General features: G+C 42.4%; 1 protein-coding gene across 3 annotated transcripts in view; it reads right to left on the reverse strand.

Moving 5' to 3' along the window:
- The window catches only part of HBP1 (HMG-box transcription factor 1), a 26,083-nt gene that overhangs the window by 16,421 nt on the left and 3,473 nt on the right, over positions 1 to 6,189 (reverse strand). Inside the window, exon 1 of one of the 3 annotated variants that reach the window (XM_025207382.1) lies at positions 3,114 to 3,406. The exons of the other annotated variants lie outside the window; for them this stretch is intronic. The gene's annotated coding sequence lies outside the window, so the exon portion shown is untranslated. Of the gene's footprint in view, positions 1 to 3,113; positions 3,407 to 6,189 lie in introns of those variants that run through there. 3 annotated transcript variants of the gene reach the window in all.

A 6,189-nucleotide genomic window follows, 5' to 3' on the forward strand; every position in this document is an offset into this window, starting at 1 on the left:
TTCCCTATCCAAAATCTTATCTCTTCCTTTATCTAAATACAAATACCACCAAAATGCTTAGTTGTACTGGAAGGAAAAAAGCCCTCCTTATGAAGTTGTGTTACATATTTCAAATGCGTTTACAACTAACTTGCTTCATTTCCTAAAACCCTTAACATTTAAATTAGGATTTTAAAAGTTAGTTTAAAAATTCTTAGCATTTAACATTAAAGTGTATTTTGACTAACTGGCTTTACTCTAACTGAGAGAGGAGCAAGTAGTTGGTTCTGCCAAACTGCTGTCTCCTACAACTAGAAAGAAAAAGTGTAACAGTGACCAATAATTTTATTATCTTCTGTTCTTACAAATAATGCTATATTTGTTATTCTAGCCTCCTATTTTATTTACTTTATACCCTTTCAGAAAATTATTTCACTGAGCCTAGGTACCATGTCTAATACACTATGAGTGGGGTGCACCGATAAAGATTTTCTTGACCAATACCGATAGCCAATTATTCACCAGGCAGATAGCCAATTTACAGGAATGCAGCTGGATAGTGAGGAGAGTAGCACCCTGCAGGTAAGTCTGTGGAGGGGAAGGGATGTGGGGGAGGGAAAGGGTGTAGGGGGCAGATTGAAGCACTCGTGGTGAGGGAGGGGCTGGAGGAGGGCCTGGGGGCACTGCCCAGTCAGGGCGGTGAATGGGACCCCAGGGGGTCGGGAACGGGATGGAGCCATGGGTGGCTCATCAAATGAGCTTTAGGTCAAGCACCATTGCCACCATTTTTAAGGGCAGGAACACTTCTAACCAAAGTGGAACTCGGGTTGGTGTGGGTTGCCCACTGTGGGCTCTCCGCACTGCTGCCTTTGCCCGGGGATCCACGTGCTGGCTGCACATCCCCTGCTTGTCTGACAGCGGGAGGCACAACTCACCGCCACCACTGCTGCTGGATGGGCAGGGTACACACAGCCAGCACGTGACTCCCAGAGCAAAGGCAGGAGAGCACAGAGCCCGGAATCTGCAGGGGGCAGCCCGCATTCGCCTGAGCCCCATGCACAAATTCAGGGGGGCACATACCCCCAAAACATCCCCCAGGGGTGCACGCAGCACAAGTGCATCTACATGAAATGTTTACTGCAAAGTTGCCTAAGTAGCTCCACAATAAACATCCTGACATTTACACCTGCGGCACTACTAGGCCACAGGAAACTAATGAACTGCATACCAGGTTAGTACTTGTAAACAGTTTTTTCATGCACAGCAATGCATGTGTAGTTGCAGTGAACCATCCTCGAAGCAGTGAAGCAGGCTAAGTCTCCAAGTCCCCTGCTAAGCAGGGCTGCTCCGACCCAGCAATAAGTGCCGCAGTCTCAGGCGGATGTATGAATGTGGTGCCCGAGAGCAACAAATTCCAGTGCGATATATGCCCAAGTTTATTGTTGTGCATTAATACGCACATGTAGATGCACACCATGTATCCTTTCAGCTGAGAAAAGCCAGCTGTGATTTCTTGTAGCCTCATACTTCTATTAAACAGCGGTGTGACAAAATAGTGTTCTACACTATTCTACCAAACAGCCTTCAAAAGCAGAGCAACAACTGTTCAAAGTTACCCCCCAAAAACTCAATCATTTATGAAGGCCCACCCTATTTATCAAAGGACCTTCCACTAACATCAATTAGGACTGTATTATGCACTTAAAAGGAACATTTCCACATGACCAATTCCATCTAACTTGGTAGAAATTACATCTGTGTCAACAATATTTTGTAACCAACAGCATCAAGGACTTATGACTCCACACGTCTCCTCATATATTAACAGCTAAGATATATTCCTGATTCATCAAACAAGATACTGCAAGCTACAAGGAAACATGTTACTTAGCTCTCATTATTTCAAAACCACAATGGTATCATCACAAATGTCACAGAGAGAAAAAAGTTAAATTAAGCATAAATTAATTAAAGCAAATAACGTAAAGATTAGTATTTGAAGAATTGTCTTCAAAGCACATTATGGCATATTATCTTCACTATGGACAATGGAGAAGGAGGATACCAGAATAGTGGCATATTAAGTTTCAGGCAGACTTCCCTGAACAATAGTTTACTTCTTCATATCATCATCTCTTTCAATAAAATCTGTACAGATCTGTAAGGCCTATATCAACTGTGCAGATCAGAGTTTACATGCCTAATTTTAGCACCCAAAACAGACCATTTTGGGATATTACTTTAGCGCTAGTTACTGGCTGCCATCTATTGAAAGTTATAAAGCTTTATGTTCCTATTTTACCAGAAGTGATGTTAATCAGATATTTACAGGTACTAATGGATATTATATATAAAAGTCCAATACCCTTTAAAGGAGTTTTTTCTTTAAAATATAAAAAGCAAAAACTCTTTCATATAAAGTGAAGATAGGAGCACTTTATAAATCACTCCAAACCTATGATAAAGGTCAAAACCAGAAGCTGTCCAAAATGACAGCTGTCTTGTGACAGATTGCACTGATGTCGCTGAATTATTTGGTTTGTCCCACACTTCTCTTGACAGATTGTTCTTAGTGATAAGATTAACAGCTTCAAAAGATGAGGTCTGTCTAAAGGATGACTTAACATCATAATTTTACTGATCATGTTCCAGATCTACAATGACAACTGCACAACTTGTTAGCATTGCCACCCAAATATATCAAATGTTCTGAATTTGGTTAAAAAGGAGTAACAGTAATAAAGAAAGCTATCTAAGGCTCTATCACATACTACAGAACAATTTATCTGAAAGAATAAATCATGCTATACCCCTAAAATTCAAATCAGGTTTAGAGGGGGAAAGGGAAAGAAGCAAAATAAACATGCCACCGCCTCTTGCAATTATAAAAAAGTTCTACCAATCTAGTTATATGTCTAGTATTAAACAACAATTTGACTCAACTTTCTTATTCAACATATTGCTATTACCATCTCCCTACACTGCTCCAGATCTGTTCAGCTATGCATTCACGATTCCCAACAAAATCAGTTACAGTCAGATTTTGTTACAGTTATAGTTAGAATTTATTCTAACACGGATTTGGGTATTCTCCAGGGTTCTACAAAGTAAGATCAAGAAAGTGTGATACATACATCTAAATGCTATGTGCAACATGTAATATTCATTTCACTATTCCTCATTCCTTCTTCTGGTCTATTTTCTCTCCCTGGCTTCCTCTTCTCCCTCACCTGCATCTGACCTGTATTTGAAAACATTTTTCTTAAAAAATAACAACAGCTCAGAGGGCCATCCATTCATATGTGCTGCTCTCTGTTTTTGTTCGCCTATGCTTATCTTTTCCCACCTCTTTCACCTAGTTTTCCTGTAAATCTGTTTCCAGCTTTGTCCCCCCCTCGTGCTTTTCTTGCCAAAAATGAGTTAATTGCCACACTGGGAAAATATTTTTTAAAAATAACTGCCAAGCTCAAAAAAATCCCCATCCTGATGTACTTAACTACTTCAAGCCCTGTGACCAATAGGGTGCATGTATAATGTGCTGGTGTTGACCCAAGAAATACAATTTTCACTTGGCAAATGCTTTAAAGGTGTTTCCAGATCTCAAGAAATCTCCTCAGATCCAAGTCAGCTATATCTGAAAGTGCAGAAAAAACTTTCAACAAGAAAAAAGTTCCAAGCTCATTTTTCAATGTTTTTATCATGATACATTCAGATCTGTTTATATCATAAAGCTTTTTCTCCGTAGCATGTCATTGCCTCAGAACATTAAAGGACAGACTAAGATGATTTCCTTTTTAGTTCACTTTCCTGCTCAAAAACTGTTGTGAAGTAGATATTCTAAACACAAAGAACTGTAGTACAAGATTGTAATTATCCACTTTTCCTTTGCCCTAAACGGCAAATAGATTTTAAAATTACCGTATTTACTCAAATAGAAAACGACTCTAAAGATAAGATGACCTCCCCATAATTAAATTATATATATAGAAAATGCATCGATTTGTTATAACTTTCCAAGTACAGAATCTAATTATTGGAGATTTGCCTTGAATTTGTCCCCTTCCCACTGCTACAGCAGGGAAAATTAATCTGGGGGGTCAAGTAGCCCTTTGCTCTCTGCTTCCCCTCAGCTTTTTCCTGATAGCCCCTTCCCCCCTCTCCTTACTGTCAGACCATGCTTTCCCTGAACACATAGAAGGGAGCAAATTTGAAAACAATAACCTTGAAATTAAGCATGGCTTTTGCAGAGAACCAGTGCCTTTAACTTACTCAGGATTGCTTCATGCTACCTTTTTTTGAAACTGCTGCAAGTTTTAGCACAGGTACTCCATAAACATACTTTTGAACAGCACTTTGGCATCTACTTATACGTAGCAGAAACTTTTTTTCGTTTCAAGGCCCAAATCAGTTCTGGATTCAACCGGGAAAAGCCCAATAGTCAAGGTCCAAAATTCTACTGGGTGGTAAATCATGACAGAGGGATTTTGCGTATGCAATGTTATGACCCACCATGACTTGAAAAAGTGTCAGTGGTGAGGAAGACTGCACTTAATCGGCACTACTGTACATCTTATTCAGCTAGGTTGTATTAACCGGTCCTTGTAAGTTCCCATCAGCATTTTTAGCACCAGGGAAGGGTCCTGGAGCTTGTCCCAGGCTCTCAAACTGCCACCCTGGTCTACCAGGCCTAGAGCTTGTTTTTTCCTGGGCGAGCAACTGCCTGTTTTTTTAAGGGACACACACACAGTTCTCATCAGCACATTTGTCCAAGGTTGGCTTTCACTGAAAGAGAATGCCTGAAGCTAGGGCTGCGTGAACTGAACAAATACAGGTTTCCCTCACTTTATGCGGGTTCTGTATGTGCAAATCCACTCTTATATAATGACCCTTTTTATACCAAAAATTCATTATATGCAAGGTAAATTCACTCTTATGCGACTGGTGTGGTGGAAGCCTGCAGTCAGCTGCTCTGTGGGAGTGATGTGCACCAAAATACAGTCTCCTGTGTGGATCCATGCTCCTCACTCGTTGTCTGCAACACGTATTTCTGTAGTTACCAATCTCATTATGGTAATGTTCACCACCACCCTGTCTTTGTGTATACCGTCTGCTGTCAGTGAGTACCAATATTGTCTTGTAAAAGTAGTAGAAATGGGTCTGGGGGTCAGTACAGTTGAGGTCTTGGAACATATCCCTATTTGTTATATTATGAATCTATGGAACCCACTTTACAGATTCACAGATGTTAGGGTAGGAAGGGACCTCATCGAGTCCGAACCCCTGCATCGGCAGGGAAGGGTAGGGGAGAGCACCACCTCCCTTGGGAGCCCGTTCCAGACCCTGGCCACTCTAACTGTGAAGAAGTTCTTCCTAATGTCCAATCTAAATCTGCTCTCTGCTAGCTTATGGCCATTATTTCTTGTAACCCCCGGGGGCGCCTTGGTGAATAAAACCTCACCAATTCCCTTCTGTGCCCCCGTGATGAACTTATAGCCAGCCACAAGGTCGCCTCTCAACCTTCTCTTGCAAAGGCTGAATAGATCCAGTTTCTCTAGTCTCTCCTCGTAGGGCTTGGCCTGCAAGCCCTTAACCATACGAGTGGCCCTTCTCTGGACCCTCTCCAGGTTATCCGCATCCCTCTTGAAGTGCGGCGCCCAGAATTGCACGCAGTACACCAACTGCGGTCTGACCAGCGCCCGATAGAGGGGAAGTATCACCTCCTTGGACCTATTCGTCATGCATCTGCTGATGCACGATAAAGTGCCATTGGCTTTTCTGATGGCTTCGTCACACTGCCGACTCATGTTCATCTTGGAGTCCACTAGGACTCCAAGATCCCTTTCCACTTCCGTGCCACCCAGCAGGTCATTCCCTAGGCTGTAGGTGTGCTGGACATTTTTCCTCCCTAGGTGCAGCACTTTGCATTTCTCCTTGTTGAACTGCATTCTGTTGTTTTCTGCCCACTTGTCCAACCTGTCCAGATCTGCTTGCAGCTGTTCCCTGCCCTCCGGCGTGTCCACTTCTCCCCATAGCTTTGTGTCATCTGCAAACTTGGACAGAGTACATTTCACTCCCTCGTCCAAGTCACTGATGAAGACATTAAAGAGTATCGGTCCAAGGACCGAACCCTGTGGGACCCAACTTCCCACACCCTTCCAGGTCGAAACCGTCCCATCCACCACGACTCTCTGGGTGTGACCCTCCAGCCAA

Source organism: Alligator sinensis, unplaced genomic scaffold (assembly GCF_000455745.1).
Source record: "Alligator sinensis unplaced genomic scaffold, ASM45574v1 scaffold100_1, whole genome shotgun sequence".
In the NCBI taxonomy this organism is placed as follows: domain Eukaryota; kingdom Metazoa; phylum Chordata; order Crocodylia; family Alligatoridae; genus Alligator; species Alligator sinensis.